We start from the raw sequence: 21,492 nt of genomic DNA on the forward strand, positions 1-21,492 counted from the left end.
AAAAAATAGCCACCCTCAAGCAAGTGCAAGCTCAAATGATTACATATGGGCTTATTATCCACACTTACCCTCTCAGTCGCATACTCATTTTTCCTCTACCCTAGCTGCCACCAACTCCTATGCGCTAACCATTTTCAACCAAGTAAACAATGCTAACAATTTCAGTATTCTATAACTTGTTCTTACCCAGTTAAATACCTAGAACATTATACAATATATATATACGATTTTCATACAAATTTTATACAATATGTTTTGTGTATGTACTTTATATATGATTTGTATATATTTTGTATGTGGTGTGTTCTTCTTCATCTCTGAAATTCCAATCAAAACTTTGACTCTTAATACAATTTGATACATATCAATAACTTTATGTAAAAAAAATAATATTTATAACTTAAATACAAATTTCATACAACGACTCATACAGTATACAACTAATTTTTAACTTTCATACAATATTCAATTAAAAAATACAACTAAAAATAAAATACAATCAAATATAGTTTTCATACAAATTTCATGCAATTATTATACAACTTTAATGCAATTTTGTATGTATATTGTATGCGAGCGTTCTTCTTTTTCTTCTTCTGAAAATCCAGCCCAAATCAAATCTAATCCTCACCACATACCCTCAAAATTGAGATACAAACTCCATAGAATATTTCAATCGTTTGTAATAACACCTAATCCAAACACTAATATTCTTTGAAATCCGAATTCAATTTCAAAGCTTCAAAACCTGGCTGTCAATGGTGGAGAGTCAAACACATTAAAAATTTATTGATTGACAATTTTAATTCGAACAATCGAGTCAAATAATTAATATCTATCTGGTGATATCCCTCCATCGGAACGCCAACAAGAAAAGGGAAAACCCAGAAAAGCTCCAAAGTCTGGCCATGACAAAATTCAGATTGACAAAAAATTTATTATTTTCTTTTCTATTGTTAGAGAAAATTATGAGCTTTAGAAGAAAATCTTATAAAATCAATATAGAAAGAGGGTTGATTTCAAAGAGAGAATGTAAAAATTCTTCAGAAAGAACTGTGATTGGGATTTGTCGACGGAAGAAAGGGATTGTGAGGGTTTAAAGGGATTTATCAAATTTTAAAGGCTATAATATTATTAAAACCTCTCTACCGAGGGTAAAGTATCTCTTTTAACACGGCGGGAAAAAAAAGTTTCCCTTAATGCCAAAGTTGCCCTTAGAGAAGAATGCTCTGGTCTCCTTAACAGATTGACAATCTCGGCATTTTTGGAAGGAGGCGGCGGGGAGAAAATCTCTAGTGCATGGGAAATAAAAAAGGGACTAAAGTGAAATTGAAGAGTCAAATGGCTACTCCTTCATAGGTTTATTCTTCCAAGTAGGTCTACGTTCTTCTCTTCCCCTTTATTTATGTTCTTGTGTTATTACTTGACGTTTTCTTTTTTAATATGATGGCTAAATCAAGTAGTGTATTTTTGTAATATTTTATAGTTGAAGCCACTTGATAAAAATGGCGAATTTGAACTCTCTTTGACTTGGCAATGCTTGAAACTGAAAGTTAGTATGCACCTTTGGCTTAACAGAAATTTGAGCTTTTTTTTGGGTTGGGGGCCTATTCTGAAAATTAAAAAGTGATATGACTACTTAAAGATTGCATAAATAGATCAAGTGTAAGTTGATAGTAATTGATAATTGATAAGAAAATACACTGCTACTACTACCACGGTCACTAGCATTTGTCTCCATAATAAATCCCGAATAAAAACGATCAAGAGCATAAATTAAACTTCTTACTGAACTACTGAAGAAGGAAATTAGTATATAATTGAAGAAAAATAATACAAATTACATGATTAAGGCTTAAAGATGGTGTTCATCGAGCCTTTTAAGGTGGATGGTGCATTGGTTAGGCCAAATAGCATCACTAATATATTTGTTTTGAAGATAATCTCAACTGTCATTATAAATTGATGGTAACCTGCTCTCTGATCCACCTTAGAAAATATCTTGGTTCATCCAATTCATCTAATAAGTCCTCAGTGAGTGGTTTGTAAAACTTATGCTCCGTAGGTGCATCTATTTGAGTCCTTGTGGTAGTATACAAATGACAAGAACAAAATTTCTTTCCAGCCAAAACAAACGTGTGATGTTTTTCTTTTTTACTTATCAAAAAATATATAAGTCTCCTTATTCACTGGTATACGGTCACTGACCGAGGGTATTCTGTCATCTACCCCTGTGAGGTGGCAACTATTTAGGCTGCTTAGTGAGTTTTTTTACATCCACTTCAGTATATTCTGGCGGTCTTTTAGCCATTTCAACATTGTTTCGAGGATTCAAATGACTCTAAAACCAGTTGGTACCAATGAGTCAATGACCATCAACTCAGGAACTATGAGTTTGAATGCTAAAATTTGGGTCCAGGAAACTATATCTGGTATAAGTTATCACCGACACAAGGCTACTGCTAATACTCACTACTCTATATACCGCATGAGTAATAAGCTATTCTCCTAATTAATTTCAGTAAAATTATTGCGACTTGCATATAACTGCCTCCCATGTGGCAACTTGAGCTCATGCACAAGCTGTTAACAACCTCTCTGAGTTGCTTCTATTCTGTTAAGCTAGCGCTAAGCATGTCGCGCATTTGCTGGGCTCCGTAGAAGACTAAATGCTTGAACACCTCAGTTGACTATGGCATTAGATTCGCTTTTTCATATGAACTATGACTTCTAGACTGCAAAACGCTGGTGATGTTTGATATATATTGTTCAAAATAACTGGAAGTACTAACTTTCTCACTTTATGGAAAGATGTTGTGATTCACATTTTCACTTTCTTTTTATTGGTAATTTGTGTTTTTTTCATAAGGATTTTTGAATTTTAGTTTATTTATCAAATTTTGATTATGTTTATGTTTTTCCTTATTTTATTTATAATGGAAGATTGTGACTATCCTAATTGAAAGTTATGTGATCTGAGCATGGTGGTGAGATTATTTGAACAAATTTTTATATCAATCTGTAACTAAATCGATTAAAAAAAAGAAATCTTGACCATAATGACCAGATGTATGATTTTTGTTCACATAGGTGCTAAATTTGTATATGTTGAAATGATGAGCTAATTATGTCTTTATTTAATTTTCAGATGTGGGCATGATCTGAATTGTTGTTGGGTTCTGCCGTGCGATTAATCCTGTGCAAGTGCACCATCAAAAGAAGAAATCTCAATCTGCACTAAGGACTTATGAAAGGTTATGTTTGTCTTGCAAAACTTCGAGCACATCACATGAAAACGTTGAGCTCAAAATCTGCCCACCCAATTTTCAAACTCATAGAACAATGCAAAAACATAGCCACCCTCAAGCAAGTGCATGCTCAAATGATCACAACTGGACTTATTCTCCACACTTATCCTCTTAGTTGCATACTCATTTTGTCCTCCACCCTAGCCTCCACCAACTCCTATGCGTTAACCATTTTCAACCAAGCAAGCAATCCAACAATTTTCCTGTTCAACACCCTAATCTTATCATCCCTTGCTAGGAAAGATGATCAAGTTCACTTTTCTTTAGCTCTTTACACTCGTATTCTCACTCAAACCACTCTGAATCCCAATAATTACACTTACTCGTCTCTTTTTAAAAAAATTAGTTCTCAACCATGGCTTCAACATTGTCGTGCCTTGCACACCCATGTCTTGAAATTCCTTGAACCACCTTATGATCATTTTGTTCAAGCCTCGTTGCTTAATTTCTACTCCAGGAGTGGCGAATTTGGGGTTTCAAGATTCCTCTTTGATCAAATCACAAGGCCGGATTTAGCTTCTTGGAACTCCATACTTACAGCTTATGCCCATAATACTTATGTTCAATATGAAGCCATTCTTGATAATGCTTATGATAGCACTAATTTGTCATTGGAAGTTTTGCTTTTGTTTAATCAAATGCAGAAATCTTTGGCTAGTCCTAATAAGGTTAGTTTGGTGGCGTTAATTAGTGATTGTGCTGATTTGGGTGCGGTTAGTCAGGGGATATGGGCTCATTCTTTTGTGCTTAGGAGCGCCCTCCAGCTCAATCGCTTCATTGGCACAACTTTAATCGCCATGTATGCAAATTGTGACCGTCTTAATATTGCTCGACAGTTATTCGATCTATTGCTTGAAAGAGACACGTATTTTTATAATGCCATGATTAGAGGACTTGCAGTGCACGGCCTTGGGATGGAGGCTCTTGACCTTTTAAAGAAAATGCAATTAGAAGGTTTGATTCCTAATGATATAACTATGCTAGTTATAATATGTGCTTGCTCTCATGTGGGGTTGGTTAATCAAGGCTGCGAATTTTTTGAGTCAATGAATGAGGATTATGGAATTGAGCCTAAGCTTGAGAACTATGGGACCTTAGTGGATCTTTTGGATCGAGCAGGCCGGGTAAAAGAGGCTGAAGAAATAGTTTAGACCATTCCTATGAAGCCAAATGCAGTTCTTCGGAGGTCTCTACTAGGAGCTGCTCGTGTTCATGGTAACTTAGAGGTAGGTAAATCAGCATTAAAATAGTTGGTACAACTTGAGCCAGAGACTAGCAGGAATTATGTGTTATTATCGAATATGTATGCTAGCATGAACAGGTGGGATGATGCGAAAAATATAAGGAAGTTGATGAAAGATCATGGAATCGACAAAGCTCCTGGTAGTAGCATTGTCGATATTGATGGTGCTATGCACGAGTTCCTTATTGGTGATATGACTCATCCACATGCTAACTGGATATATCTAAAGCTAGATGAGATAAATAGAAGGCTGCAAGAACAGGGTCATAAGTCAGGAACAAGAGAAGTGTTGTTTGACATTGAAGAGGAAGAGAAGGAAGATGCACTTTCATACCATAGTGAAAGGTTAGCCATTCCTAATGCTCTTATTGCATCTGATTCTGGTTCCCCTATTAGAATTGTAAAGAACCTAAGGGTTTGTAGTGACTGCCATGCAACTACTAAGCTTATTTCAAGGATTTATGAGAGGGAAATTATAGTAAGAGATAGATCTAGGTTTCATCACTTCAGAAATGGGACTTGTTCTTGTTTGGATTATTGGTAGAATTTCTTGTACTTTGTGTTATTTGGAACATATAGTTTACTTCACAGGCGAATCTAGAATTTCTAGTACATATGTGCACTACTTAAAAAAGAAAGAAAAATTATATTAAGGGGAATTGATCCTTATTCCTCTTAGTAAATAACTCAACCTTCAATCAATTGCATCATTCAGTCTTCTTGAAGCATGGGTGCGAACAATTAATATAATATCAATTTTAAAAAATATGTACATAAATATCTAATTTTATGGAAAGACCATGGGTTCACGTTCCCCATCATCTCCCTATAAATTCGCCCCTAGTTTACTTAGTCGGACATCTTGCCTCCTCTATTTCAAAAAAAAAGCGTAAACTAGCGTTCCATTTCCTTGTGATCTCGCTTTTGGTGAAAGATGTATGTATAAAAGTAGAGCTACTGTATTATATTTATCTCTATCTTTTAGTATTGCTGAATTATAGCAAGTTGATTAATCATGGAGAAATGATAAGTCTTACTTGCACTCCAAAAAATGCTTTATGGACTCCAATTACATATTCATTGCGTCTAAAAGTACTTTAATTTACTCTCCGAAATACTATGAATGTGAAAAAAAAATCCAATTAAGAAGAATTACAAACCTGAAATCTACATTTGCTTTATAGTTGAGTCCTTATAAAGAGTAATCATATAAATTTATTACCTAAAAATGTTATGATATTTTGCTTACATGATAACTCTCATTTATCATACATTGTACAATTATTGATTCTCAGATTTTTTTTTTTTTGGGGGGGGGGGGGGGGGGCTAAAACTATGTTTTTTGCATGTTTCAATGATATGATAGGTTTTTCGGATACATTTCAGTGCATTAATTTTTTACTTGCTTCCTAAATTGTTTTTTGTCTACTTTTATCTTTTTTTTTGCTATTATTTTCTTAGGTCCAATGTTATCATATCTATTCATGTATACAACCTCCTCTCGAAGTGTACATATCTTTGCATTTATTAGTTCTTCAATATCTTGAATTTCCTGATAGCCTTGCTTAAAACCAAATTAAGAAAAGAGAGTAAAAGAAAAACAAAAGTCTTAATGTTGGTTAAACCATTTTACTTTGCTGGAAAAGAAAAAAAAGAAGGGTAAGAACAAAAACTAGCTTTCAATTAAACTTTATAAAGAACTGCTTCCTGTCCATATAAAATAGAGAGACTACTTCGGCAAAAAAAGGAGAAATAAATGGTAGCAAATGTTTGCTTCACTGAAAAGAGAATTTCAAAATTGAAAGGTTAAGCTTTTCACCAAAATTTTCAAAATTTTCACTGAAAGCACCCCGCGCAGGAGGCGCGCTGGATAACAGTGGTGCATAATAAGGCTCTTGAGGTTTAAGAGGAGCTGGAATACCACTGGCTGCTGGAAGAAAATAATGAACAGGGCGATTCATATAACCCCTACCATGATGACCTGCAGCTGGGGTACAAGCACCAGAATAATGGCCCGACTCTCGAGACCTCTTGGCCTCTCTCTCCCTAGCTTGCATACCCTCAATCCTCCTATCGATGCTCATCACCTGCTGATAAGAAATAACCATCTCCAACTTACGATCCATGCTAGACCTGATGTTGGGAATAAGGCCCTCAATAAATCGGCAAACTCTCTCACGAACAGTAGCAATCAAGGCTGGTGCATGACTAGCCAAACTGGTGTAACGGACAGCATACTCCGAAATAGTCATAGCACCCTGGCGCAAATGCTCAAACTCTACACGTCATGCGTCCCTGAGGCTCTGAGGAACATACTCCCTCAGGAACAGATCTGAAAATTGAGTCCAAGTCAGTGAAACAACCTCAGCTGGACTGTCTAGCTCATAGGTACGCCACCACTCATAGGTGATTCCTCGAAGCTGGAAGGTTGTGAAAGAAACCCCGCTCGATCCTGAGATACCTATGGTGCGGAGAATGCGGTAACACTCATCAAGGAACCCTAGAGCATCCTCCGATGCTAAACTGCTAAATACAAGAGGCTTGTACTTCTTGAACCTCTCAAGCCTCAACTGCTCATCCTCAAAAGCAGTTGCCCTATCCTCGGGCTGAGCTGGCACTGTAGGCGGTACAGGAATAATCTTAGGGACCTGCTCGACATGCACTCATTGCTCAAGAGTGTGGGCGGCGGGAGTCTGTGCTCCTCCCCCGGCCTGGGATGTAGCTGCAGCAAGGGAAAGCAACCATGCCTAAGCCAGAGTGGTGTACATGCTCATAAACTATGCCAGAGTCTCTTGAAGTGCTGGCGTGGTAGTAGTAGTAGGTGTTCCAGGTGCCTGGACTCCGGCTGGATCCGCTAGTGGTATCTCGGCGGCAGCTCGCGCAGGTGCTCTGGATGCACCACGTGCGCGTCCTAGGCTTGTCCTCGGCCCTGGCCTCTAACGACTGCAGTAGGGGGCGCAGGTGCCTGATCATCTTGAGTAGCACGTGTCCTCACCATATGTAAGAGAATAGAAGACAAAAGTTTAGAATGGTGGTGTCAAAATATCGCACGACAAGGAAATCGAATGAAGTGAAATTTTTCCTAACGGTTACATATCCTCTCGTAGATAAGTGCAGACGTCTCCGTACCAATCAGCGAGACTCTAATAAACCGGTTTGTGATCCATAACTTCTATGAACCTAGAGCCCTGATACCAACTTGTCACGATCCCGGTTCGCCCTCCATGAACCATCGCGACGGCACCTAGTCTCTACGACTAGGTAAGCCTAAATTCGCGGAAGATAACCAACTTACGGAAGTAAAACAATTTAAAAATAGAAATCAAGCAATAACAGTGTGTAAATGTGCCGCTCGGCATGCACCATGTTTAACTTTCAATACCAAACATAAATTCAAGGCCCGGAAACCCATGAATCACAAGCTAAGAAAGAAATACTACATAGCTCTAACTTCGGAATTTCTAATAAAGAATAGAAAAGTACAAAAGGGCTAAATACTAAAGGCAGGAATAGAAAGGGACTCCTTAGTCTGCAGACGCGGCAGATATACCTCGGAGTCTCTACGCAATCGCCTCCCTCAACGATAGTAGGCCTGATTAGCGATACCTGGATCTGCACATGAAATACATGCGTAGAAGAGGCATGAGTACACCACAACGGTACTCAGTAAGTGCTAAGCCTCACCTCGGTTGGGTAGTGACGAGGAAGGTCAGGGCCCTATTGATATTAAATAAAATATAAAGGTTAACAGTATAGAACGGAACAGTATAAATGAGTACAGTAGTAAAATAACACAAGGTGAACAGAACAGCAACAACTATACAGAACCAGGTAAACATGGAAGGAAATACAACTCAGCACCAATAGTAACAATCGGGGATCTCCTAGGATACCGTCATGCAGTCCCATCTTTACATATCTGGTGAATCTCCCGGGATACCGTCCCGTAGTCCATCATATATATATATATCCGAAGGATCTCCCGGGATACCGTCCCGTAGTCTAACTCATAGTGCGCGGAGATCTACCGGAATCCCATTCTATAGTCCCAAATTTAAACACCCAGTACTGGGGGAATCTATCGGGTGCTTTCCCGTAGTTCCATATAACTGTGCAGGGGGGTCTATCGGGAATCTAACCCGTAGTCCTAAAGTAAATATGCAAGGGGATCTAACGAAAATCTAACCCGTAGTCCCAAAGTAAACAGACAAGGAGGGGAGCTACCAGAATCCCACATCCGTAGTCCCAATATAAATACACAGCAGCAGCATCAGCAGCAAGAAAATATTCAGAGAAGAGAAATTTCATGTTAAGGCAACAAATAATTCTAGCCTAGCACGCTGCACAGAGTTCAGGTAACCAGATTGAATAATTAAAGCAATTAAATCACTTAGACATGCTTTTTTAAACTAACAATTAGCTTAATAATATAAATAATAATAGCAGGAAAAGGAACATACTAATAAGTACTTAAAGAAAATTGGATTTCCAAGAATTTGCACAAGTATGCACTCGTCACCTCACGTACAAGGCATTTCAATTACCAAATATATCAATCCTAAGGGGAAGGTCCCCCACACAAGTTTAGACAAGCCACTTACCTCGAACCGGGTTCAAAAATCAACCTAACACCACGTCTTTGCCACGAGTACTCGACTCCAAATGGCCCAAATCTATTCAATTCAATCGCATAATGTAAATAACACTTCAAGTAACTGATTCTACAATTAATTTCTAAGCTAATACGCGAAATTATGTAAAATGACCAAAACGCCCCTCGGGTCTACGTGGTCAAAACCCGAGGTTCAGACCAAAACCTGATTACCTATTCCCCCACAAATCCAAATATATAATTTGTTTTGAAATCGGTCCCCAAATCAAGGTCCAAATCCCCAATTTTCGAAAAACTTAGGTTCTACCCAAAACTCCCAATTTTTCCCATGAAAATCTTTGATTTTAAGTTGAAATCATGTTAAAAGATGTTAATGATTGAAGGAAATGAGTTTAAATTAAAAAAGAGATAGAGAAACATAAGGACATTGTAATGTTCATTACCTCTGAATATTTTAGCCAAAATTAGATGAAATAGGATAAGTAATAATCCCACCTGAAGGGCAGGAAGATAATATATATCCGTGGAACTGAGAGGAGAACTTCTGTAACCTTATGTCGGGGCAAAAGAAAAGAAAAATAAAGGGAACAGAGATGGGTCCCGGAGGAAGATCAACCAATTCCCAAGTATGATTACTTAATATGGATTCTATCTCACTATTGACTGCCTCTTTCCAATATTGTGCTTCTGAGGAAGACATTGCTTCTTTGAATGTTTGAGGCTCATTTTCCAATAAGAATGCCAGAAAATCTGGTCCAAAGGAAGTAGTTGTCCTTTGACGTTTACTAAGTCTTGGATTTTCCTCATCAAACGTACTTTTCTTTGCTTCTTCCGGAGGTCGCTTAGATTTTTCATTAGACGACTCACATTCCATTTTATAAGGATAAATATTCTTAAAGAATTCAGCATTATCTGATTCAATTACCGTATTAATATGAATGTCGCGATTTTCTGATTTATGAACCAGAAAACGATATGCCTTACTATTTGTTGCATATCCTACGAAAACGCAATCAACGGTTTTTGGTCCAATTTTTACCCTTTTGGGTTAAGAAACTTGCACTTTAGCCAAACACCCCCAAACTTTAAAATATTTTAAGTTGGGTTTCCTTCCTTTCTTTTTTTCATATGGAATGGATTGCGTTTTGCTATGGGAAACTCGATTCAGTATTGGATTAGCTGTAAGAATAGCTTCCCCCCTCCCCCCACAAGTTCTGAGGTAAACCAGAACTTATTAACAAGGCGTTCATCATCTCCTTTAAGGTTTTATTCTATCTTTCCGCAATTCCATTGTAGTGAGTAAAGGGCAGTTGTTTGGTGAATAATGCCATTTTTCAAACATATTTCTTCAAAAGGAGATTCATATTCGCCGCCTCTATCACTTCTTATCATTTTGATCTTTTTGTTTAATTGCGTTTCAACTTCATTTTTGTATTGCTTGAATGTGTCTATTGCTTTATCTTTACTATTAAGTAAGTAATATAGCAATATCTAGTATTGTCTTCAATGAAAGTTCTGAAATACTTTTCCCACCGCGAGATGGTATTGACTTCATGTCACAAATATCCGTGTGAATTAAGTTTAAAGGATTTGAATTCCTTTCAACTTACTTATAAGGATGCTTAACATACTTTGATTCCATACATATTTGACATTTCGAGTTATTGCATTCAAACTTAGGCAATACTTCTAAATTAATCATTTTTCGCAAAGTTTTGAAGTTGATGTGGCCTAAACGTTCATGCCATAAATTATTTGACTCAAGAAAGTAAGAAGAAGCTGAAATTTTATTCATTTCAATGGCAATTACATTGAGTTTGAAAAGGCCCTCAGTGAGGTAACCTATTCCTACATATATTTCATTCTTACTAACTACAACCTTGTCGGAAACAAAAACGCACTTAAAGCCATTCTTGACTAGAAGTGACATCGAGACTAAATTCTTCTGCATTTCAGGAATATGAAGAACATCTTTTAGAGTCACAATCTTTCTAGAAGTCATCTTCAAAGCTATCTTGCTCGTTCCTTCAATTTTTGCAGTAGCGGAATTTGCCATAAACATTGTCTTGTTGGGTCCAATGGGAGCATAAGAAGTGAACAACTCCTTGTTAGCACAAACATGTCGAGTTGCTCCCGAATCAATCCACCATTCTCTAGGATTTTCGAGTAGGCTGCATTCTTAAAGCATGGCACATAAGTCGTCTATTTCATCATTCTTCTCAATCATGTTTGCTTGACTTTTCTTCTTGTCCTTCTTTGGTTCATCACTAGCCTTGTGTCCAACCTTTCCACAGTTGTGGCAATTACCTTTGAACTTCTTATTGCTTGGATAATTCTTTGGTCCAGACGGCTTCTTTCTCTTTTTACTCGTTGAAGCTTCCTCAACAATATTTGCACCCATTATTGTTGAATTTCCACGAGATTTCTTCTCAGCAACCTTGTTGTCCTCTTCAATCCATAGACGAACAATAAGGTTTTCAAGCGTCATCTCCTTGCGCTTATGTTTCAGGTAATTCTTACAGTCCTTCCACAATGGAGGCAGCTTTTCAATAAATGTCGCAACTTGAAACGCTTCATTTATGACCATACATTCAATCATAAATTTATAATTAGTACAATAATCAATATCTGAATAAAAATATTAACTTATTTTATACCTTCAGTAAGGAGGTCATGAACAATAACTTGCAATTCTTGGACTTGCGTTAGTTATCGTCAACCATTTTGAAATCCAGAAATTTGGCGGCCACAAGCTTCTTTAGTCCAGCATCTTCAGTCTTGTACTTCTTTTCAAGAGCATTCCATAATTCTCTTGATGTTTTCATGACGTTATAAACATTGTACAAGCCGTCTTCCAAGCAACTTAAAATATAATTTTTGCATAAAAAGTCAGAATGCTCCTATGCCTCAGTGACCACAAATCGTTCATTTTTAGGAGTTTCTTCTCCCAGAACTAGAATGTCTTCGCTGATAAAGCGCTGTAAACTGAGTGTGGTCAGGTAGAAGAATATTTTCTGTTGCCAACACTTAAAGTCCACACCGAAAAAAATTTCGGGTTTTTCTGCCGGTGCAGGAGTTGTGTGACTTGAAGACGCATTTGTCGTTGCAGCAATAGTCCCAACAGAACCATTCTGTTGTTCCGCACTCGTTGTCATCTTTCTGTAAAAGAAATTGACAAACAGAATTAATATCTCGGTGAAGTTTTTATATCTTCAAACCAAATACAAACAACCGAGTTTTTATATCTCGGATTGAGTAGAAAATCACAAAGACTTTAATCTCAAACTAGAGTAGAAAATCTAAAGATTTTAATCTCCAAAATGGGAATAGAAAATCAATAAGATTTTAGTCTCCCAAAGCAGAAAGTAAGATTGAATACAGAAATAAAACGTTAAATTCCTTAAGCTTCTTATAACTCTGTATTAAAAAATCAGTAAATGAACAAACATTAGTTTTAAAACGAAAGCAGAAAATTTCGAGCCCACAAGTTTCTTGTGTTTCCTTAAGAAATTTAATCCCCTCACAATGCCCAAGGTTGTGGATTAATTCCTCCCGGGATAGAACGGAATAACTATTCTGTGATAGCGGCACTTCAAATCACAGAATTTCGGCAAACTCAAATAGCTGTTGGAACAGGTGCAAAAAATCGGGGGAAACAACTAACGGATTTAAAATAATTCGGGAAAGAAAACGGAACGGACCGGACCGGGTCGTGGGTCATGGGTTATTCCGGATTGAATTTTCGTTAATTAATTTAATTAATTATTTGAAAAGAATTTTGTCCAAAAAGATTAATCAATCAATCTTTGATTGCCGAAGCCGAGCGAGCGGTGACGACGGCGCGAGACACCACTTCTTCTTAACTCTTTAAGAGCTAGAAGATGAGCTTCTATATATATACTCAAAGATTTTCGTTCCTTCTTCCAACGAGGGACAAAGTTCATTAGTAAAGTGAACTAATTCAAAGTTTTACTTCCCTCCATTTCTTTTCCCACTATTTTTCATTCACGTATCTTTTTGTTATTAATAATAAAACCAAACAGTTTTAAATTTCGACAACGTATTATCTTAGAATTGTTTTGCTGGCGTACGTACTGTTTCTGTGGTTCTGCAATCTGTAGTGGTGAAAGTTCTTCAGTAGTTCTCTTCTTTTAAAAATTTAGTATTAAGTCATAATAAATAAATATAAAAGAATTTCATAAGTATTAATAAAAATCAATGTTTTCTTTTTGTCCGTAAGAAACCAATGTTACATGTACATATGATATCTCCTTGGTGCTGTTTCCTGTTGATATTTATGTAATTTTTTAAATTTCATACTTTTTGATATATGTCCACGCGTAACGCGTGCATAGACTAGTTAGCATATAGGAAAGTAGGTACAATTTTTAGGCTGACACGTCAATGTATAAAAATGTTAACATTAGTGTAAAATTACGAGCAAATTTTAACGGCATTTGTCGTTTTTTGTTTAATTTACTGTGGTTAGTATGTCACGACCCGAATTTTTCACCTTCGGGAGTTGGGATTGTTGCGGAAGCCAAATGTATATAGTGTGAATAAGTCACAACTACTATACCAAAAATTATGACAGCCACCAAATAATAAATAAAATAATAAAGCAACAATAAATGGAACACCAGAATTTACGAGGTTCGGCTAATTTTGCCTACTCCTCCGACACAACCAATATTTTATTTCACTCCAAAATACAAGTGAAATAATACTAAAGAGAGAAGATACAAATACTTTAAACAGATGAGAAGGCAAATAAGAGGTGTATTTAAATCCTAAACATTAAGCCTTCTTTTATAGGGGGAAAATCCCCCCAACCCTTCTCTTCCCACCGATGTGGGACAAAAAGTTTTGCCAAATTCAACAAATCTCCACCTTGGCAAAATTCCACATCTTCAATTTTCTCTCAATAACAAATTTTGATTGTGTCTTCATCTTCAATCTTCAGTTTTCAACAATGTTGATCAAATCCAAACAATGTTGAAACTTGACCGCAGTCACCACCTTTGTCAGCATATCAGCAGGATTCTCCGTAGTATGAATTTTCTTCACTGTGACTCCACCTTCTTCTATGATTTCTCGTACGAAATGATACCGAACATCAATGTGCTTCGTCCTTGCATGATAAACTTGGTTCTTCGCTAATTGAATAGCACTTTGACTATCACAAAAAATTGTGATACCTTTTTGTTCAACACCAAGCTCCTTTAGCAATCCTTGAAGCCAAACTGCCTCTTTCACAGCCTCTGTAATAGCCATGTACTCTGCCTCTGTTGTAGACAAAGCAACTGTTGACTGCAAAGTAGACTTCCAACTAACTGGTGCCTTTGCAAAAGTAAACACATAACCAGTAGTTGATCTTCGTTTGTCCAGATCACCCGCAAAATCTGAGTCACAATATCCAACTACAGACTGATTGTCTTCCTGCTCAAAAACTAACCCGACATCTACAGTATTATGAATATACCGTAGAATCCACTTCACAGCTTGCCAATGCTCCTTCCCTGGATTGTGCATATATCTGCTAATAACTCCAACAGCTTGTGAAATGTCAGGCCTTGTGCAAACCATTGCATACATCAAGCTACCAACAACATTTGCGTATGGTACCTTTGACATATACTCTCGTTCAGCTTCATCCATTGGCGACATAATAGTACTTAGCTTAAAATGGGAAGCAAGTGGAGTACTAACTGGCTTAGTCTTGTCATCTATGCCAAAACGTTGAAGTACTCTCTTCAAATATTCCTTTTGAGATAAACAGAGTTTCTTTGAACGTCTATCTCTAATTATCTCCATGCCAAGAATTTTCTTTGCCTCACCCAAATCCTTCATCTCGAACTCCTTCTTCAGTTGAATCTTCAACTTATCAATTTCTTCCGAATTCTTGGAAGCTATCAACATATCATCAACATATAGGAGAAGATATACAAAGGAAACCATCTTTAAGCTTGCGCAAATACACACAATGATCGTATTTGCTTCTCTTGTATCCTTGCCGCAACATAAACTCGTCAAATCGCTTGTACCATTGTCTAGAAGATTGTTTCAATCCGTACAACGATTTTTCAAGTTTGCATACCATATTTTCTTTTCCAGCAACTTTGAATCCTTCTGGCTGAGTCATGTAGATTTCCTCCTCCAAGTTTCCATGTAAAAACGCAGTTTTTACATCCATCTGAACTAGTTCCAAATCCAATTGTGCTACCAAAGCCAACATAATTCTAATGGAGGAATGTTTTACAACTGGAGAAAATACTTCATTGTAATCAATTCCCTCCTTTTGAGCATATCCTTTGGCCACCAATCTTGCTTTGTAGCGAACATCTACTTGGTTAGGAAATCCTTCCTTCTTTGCAAATACCCATTTGCACCCAATTGCTTTCTTTCCCTTCGGGAGATTGGCCAATCTCCATGTATGATTCTGATGAAGGGACTGTATTTCATCATTCATGGCAATCCTCCACTTATCTTCTTCTGAACTTTGGACAGCGTCTTTATAAGTAGTAGGAACATCATCAGCTACAATTGAGGTTGCACAAGCAACCGTCTCTATGAGACGAACAGGTTTCGTTATTGTTCTTTTTGGCCTGCTGGTTGCTATTGATTCAAGTTGTTGTTGAGGTTCCTGAGTTGGAATCTCCTCTACTGGCTCTCCTTCCAGAGGGTAATCTTCATTTGTTTCCTCCTCTGCTTCTTGTGTAGGAAAAATAAATTTTCCCTCAAACTCCACCTGCTTAGAAGCACCTTTATTTTGTTTGGTGTCTTCTGTTACCTTATTTACCATAGCAGATTCATCAAAGGTAACATCTCTGCTGAATATTACTTTCTTTGTCATAGGACACCATAAGCGATATCCTTTGACTCCAGAAGTAATTCCCATAAAAATAGCCTTCTTTGCCCTTGGATCCAATTTTGACTCCGTCACATGATAATATGCAGTTGAGCCAAACACGTGCAAAGAGTTATAATCTACAGCAGGTTTTCCATACCATTTTTCAAATGGTGTCTTGCCATCAATAGCAGCAGATGGTAGACGATTAATGAGGTGGCATGCATATGTAATTGCCTCAGCCCAAAATTCTTTGCCCAAGCCAGCATTGGACAACATACACCGTACCTTCTCCAGCAAGGTCCGGTTCATACGTTCTGCCACTCCATTCTGTTGTGGTGTATGTCTAACAGTGAAGTGTCGGACGATGCCATCATTTTCACAGACCTTATTGAAATGATCATTTTTGTATTCACCTCCATTGTCTGTGCGAATACACTTGATCCTCCTGCCTGTTTGATTCTCCACCATCGTCTTCCATTTGAGAAAAATTCCCAGCACTTCATCTTTGTTTTTCATTGTATACACCCACACTCTTCGAGAAAAATCATCAACAAAGGTTACAAAATAGTGCTTCCCACCCAATGAAGGTGTTTTGGAAGGACCCCAAACATCAGAGTGTACATAATCCAAAATGCCTTTAGTATTATGGATCGTTGTACCAAATTTAACCCTTGTCTGTTTCCCTTTGACACAATGCTCACAAAACTCCAAGTTGCAAGCCTTTACTCCTTTTAACAATCCTTGATCTGATAGAGTTTTCAAGGATTTTCCTCCAGCATGTCCCAAGCGCATGTGCCATAGCTTGGTTGCTTCTGCCTCTTTGTCGTCACTGGATGTCACTGTCGCTGTCCCAATAACTGTACTGCCACGATAGCGGTACATATTATTATTCTTCCGATTAGCCTTCATTACCACTAGTGCACCGGAGCATACTCTCATCACTCCATTTTCTGCAATGATTTTGAACCCTTTTGATTCTAGGGCTCCCACAGAGATGAGATTCTTCTTCAAATCCGGTACATATCGAACATCTGTTAATGTTCTGATCATTCCATCATGGTTCCTTAATCGTATTGAACCAATGCCATATGAGGTAAGAGGGCTGTTATCCGCTGTGTGGACGACTCCATATTCTCCTTCTTGAAATTCCACGAACCAGTCCCTGTTGGGACACATATGATAGCTACAAGCCGAGTCCATCAACCATATGTCTGATGATGTTGATGACTCTGTTGTAACTAATGAGAAGTCTGAATCATCACAATCAGCTACATTTGAATCCATAATGGCCTTTCCATTGTTATGTTTGGCCTTATTCTTCAACTTCGGACAGTCTTTCTTCCAGTGCCCTTTTTCTCGACAAAAGGCACATTCATCTTTGCTGGGTCTGGATCTTGACTTGGATCTTCCCTTCTTTGTCCTCGTTTGACTTTGAGGACGACCCCTCACAAATAGTGCTTCTCCTTCTCCGCCCTTCTGTTTTTCTCGCTTTCTTTGTTCATAGCTGTACAAAGCCGAACAAACTTCTCTGAGAGAAACTTCGTCATTTCCATGGAGTAGAGTAGTTTCAAGGTGCTCGTACTCATCAGGAAGTGACGCCAACAACATCAAGGCCAAGTCACCATCATCATAAGTTGTATCCATATTTTGCAAATCTGTGACCAACTTATTGAAACTGGTGATATGTTCATTCATCGTGGTACCAGGAACATAGGTGAAGTGAAACAGTCTCTTCTTCATGTACAATTTATTTTGACTGTTTTTCTTCAAAAATTTATCCTCCAGTGCTTTCCATAATCTACTTGCAGAAGTTTCCTTTGTGTATGGATATTTCTGCTCTCTAGCAAGGTAGGATCGAATGGTACCGCAAGCAACACGATTGATAATTCTCCAATCTTCTTCTCCAATAGCATCTGGTCTCTTTTCTTCAATAGCAAGATCTAGCCCTTGTTGAAAAAGGACATCTAGAACCTCGCCTTGCCACATCCCAAAATGTCCGGACCCGTCAAATATTTCTACCGCAAATTTCGCATTTGACACAATTCTTGTCATAAGCGAAGATGTCAATGATGACGTATTGTTGACACTTGATGTAGATTCTTCTTGTTTATTGTCTCCCATCTTTGACACAAATATTATTTAATAGCTGACGACACAAATCAAGATTATTTCCTTTCTGGTGTGGAAGATCAGACTAAGCTGCAACCACAGAGCATACTAAGACAGAATCTTGACACAGTTACCAAGATAAATCTTTTCTGATGTGGAAGATCAGACTATGCTGCAACCACAGAGCATACTAAGACAGTACCTTGGCTCTGATACCAATTGTTGCGGAAGCCAAATGTATATAGTGTGAATAAGTCACAACTACTATACCAAAAATTATGACAGCCACCAAATAATAAATAAGACAATAAAGCAACAATAAAGGGAACACCAGAATTTACGAGGTTCGGCTAATTTTGCCTACTCCTCGGACACAACCAATATTTTATTTCACTCCAAAATACAAGTGAAATAATACTAAAGAGAGAAGATACAAATGCCTTAAACAGATGAGAAGGCAAATGAGAGGTGTGTTTCAATCCTAAACATTAGGCCTTCTTTTATAGGGGAAAAATCCCCCAACCCTTCTCTTCCCACCGATGTGGGACAAAAAGTTTTGCCAAATTCAACAGGGATGACACCTACTCGTGAAAGCTAGGCAAGCCGCATAATATAGAATCTCTAACTCTTTTATTTAGCCTCTTTAACAATTTAAGTTAACAATGAAATAACAGTGAAATATTAAAAATTGATACTAGCGGAAGACTTAATCTAATAAATTAACCATAACCAGTACGACAATACCAACATACATCTCTACCCGAAATCCGGTGTCAATCACAAACTATCTACGAATTACTACATACAAATGTCTAAAAGGAAAGTACAATCTGTTTCGGAAGCAAATGAAAACAGATTACATATAAAGATAGAAGAGAACGTCGCGCCTACAGGACTACCTCGGGATCTCTAGCTGGACTGAAGGCAGCCACCCAATGCTATGGTCCAAAAGCTGCCGCTCCGGGATCTGCACATAGTGTAGAGTGTAGTATCAGCATAACCGACCTCATGTGCTGGTAAGTGCCTGGCCTAACCCCGGCGAAGTAGTGACGAGGGTAGAACACGGATACCAAATAAACCTGTGTAGTTCTATAATATGCAGTGGAAAATAAAACAGGAATAAACAAGTAAAGATGGGAGGGGTACATGTTGTGGGGGAATATTAGTACCAACAGTAAATTAAGAGAAAAGCATAAGAACAATTTAGAATTTTGCAGCCTAACAATAAGGAACTCGTAACCAATCTATGAACACTTTGTATTATCAATTGTTGCGGCGCACAACCCGATCCCAAAACATAATAACTTTGTTGCGGCCTGCAACTCGATCCATATCATTCATCACTGTTGCGGCGTGCAACCCGATCCAATTATATTATTGTTGCGCCGTGCAACCCGATCCAAATATAGTATTGTTGTGGCGTGCAACCCGATCCAAATATAATACTGTTGCAGTGTACAACCCGATCTAAATATAATATTGTTGCGGCGTGCAACCCGATCCAAATAAAATATTGTTGCGGCGTGCAACCCAATCCAAATATAATATTGTTGCGGCGTGCAACCCGATCCCAATATACAATTTAACACCAATCACATTGGAACCCCGACAAGGAACAATAAGGGAACAACAAAATCCCGACAAGGGAATCAATAACAACATAATAGAATCAAGTAACAACAGAAAATCAGTAAATAAACGTAAAGGACAACATAACTCAATTATCTGCAAGATTCAGGAAAATTAAGGACAAGTTCACGGCATCACCCTTCGTGCTTTAACACTCTCTTACCAAAACAATACTCACAAGAAATAAGGGCAAGGAAATAAATGAAGTCACAATAAAATCCCGGCAAGGGAACAACAGTACAACAATCGAATTCTGATGAGGGAACAATATCAAAAATCCTCTTCTCTTTTCCTTTTCACATTTACTTCACAACTCACTTCACAACTTGAGCCAATGCTCTATAGGGTTCAATTGCCAATTATACTTCCAAAATTTATTTTACAACTTGAGCCAACGCTCTTCAATATTCAAATTCCAATATTACTTCCACGAGCCTTGCTCAACAATAGAAATCCTCACAAAAGTCATGAACAATACAAACGAAATCACATTAATCATAGTATGAAACTCACGGGCATGATTGACACCAACGTATAGATACTCGTCACCATATCTATACGCCGTACTCAACAAATATCACATAGCAAATAGGACGCAACTCCTAATCTCTCAAACTAAGGTTAGACCGAACACTTACCTCGATGCCACGAACACAATTCAAGCCTCTACTATTGCTTTACCTCTTGATTCCACCACCAATTCGCTCGTATCTAGCCACAAGTTACTTAATTACATCAATAAATGCTAAATGAATCAATTCTAATGCATGAAAATGAGTTTTCTAAAGTTTTACCCAAAAAGTAAAAAAAATCGCTCCCGGGCCCACATGGTCAAACCTCGAGGTTCGAACTAAAACCCGATTATGCATTCTCCCATGAACCCAAATATATAATTTGTTTTTAAAGACCTCAAATCGACGTCCAAATACCCAATTTTTGAAAAACCTAGGTTCTACCCAAAACACCCAATTTTTCCCATGAAAATCATTGATTTTGAGTTGAAATCATGTGAAAAGATGTTAATGATTGAAGAAAACGAGTTAAAATTGACTTACAATCGATTTGGAAGAAGAGTTGTCTTTGAAAAATAGTCCAAGAGTGTTTTGGTTTTGAAATAGTGTGAAAAATGAAAGATTTTCAGCTAAGTTATAAAATTGCAGGTTGCAGATGTCGCGTTTGCGACCAGGGTTCGCAATTGCGAACCCAGACTTCTGCTATGTTCGCATTTGCGAAGGGGGTTCTCGCATTTGCGAATTGGGAAATGCGAACACTGCGTCACATTTGCGACGACTGACTAAGAGGGGGAAGCATCGCATTTGTGATAGGTCCCTCGTAATTGCGAGGTAGCTGGCCTGGGCCATTGTTCGCATTTGCGACAAGGCCTTCGCATTTGCGAACTCGCATTTGCGAGATGCGAAGCCTGCAGACCTGCAATGCAACAGCTGAAGGTTTGCAATTTTTCCAAGTCCAAAATTCACCCTGTGGCCTATCCAAAACTCACCTGATCCTCGGGGCTTCAAACCAAACATGCACACCAACCTAAAATCATCATACGGACTCGCTCGTGCATTCAAATCACTAAAATAACATCAACAACTATGAATTTAACATCAAAATCATGAAATTTCTTAAGAACTTTAAACTTTCTAATTTTCTCAAAAACGATCCGATTCACGTCGTTTCAAGTCTGTTTCTTATCAAATTTCACAGACTTAACTTAAATCACATATAAGACCTGTAC

The 21,492-nt window shown here is 37.8% G+C and overlaps 1 pseudogene; it reads left to right on the plus strand.

The window, feature by feature from the left end:
- The first annotated feature begins 3,247 nt into the window (after window positions 1-3,247).
- On the plus strand, window positions 3,248-5,095 carry LOC104229682 (pentatricopeptide repeat-containing protein At5g43790-like; annotated as a pseudogene).
- Window positions 5,096-21,492: the final 16,397 nt, after the last annotated feature.

Source organism: Nicotiana sylvestris, chromosome 6 (assembly GCF_000393655.2).
Source record: "Nicotiana sylvestris chromosome 6, ASM39365v2, whole genome shotgun sequence".
Classification (NCBI taxonomy): domain Eukaryota; kingdom Viridiplantae; phylum Streptophyta; class Magnoliopsida; order Solanales; family Solanaceae; genus Nicotiana; species Nicotiana sylvestris.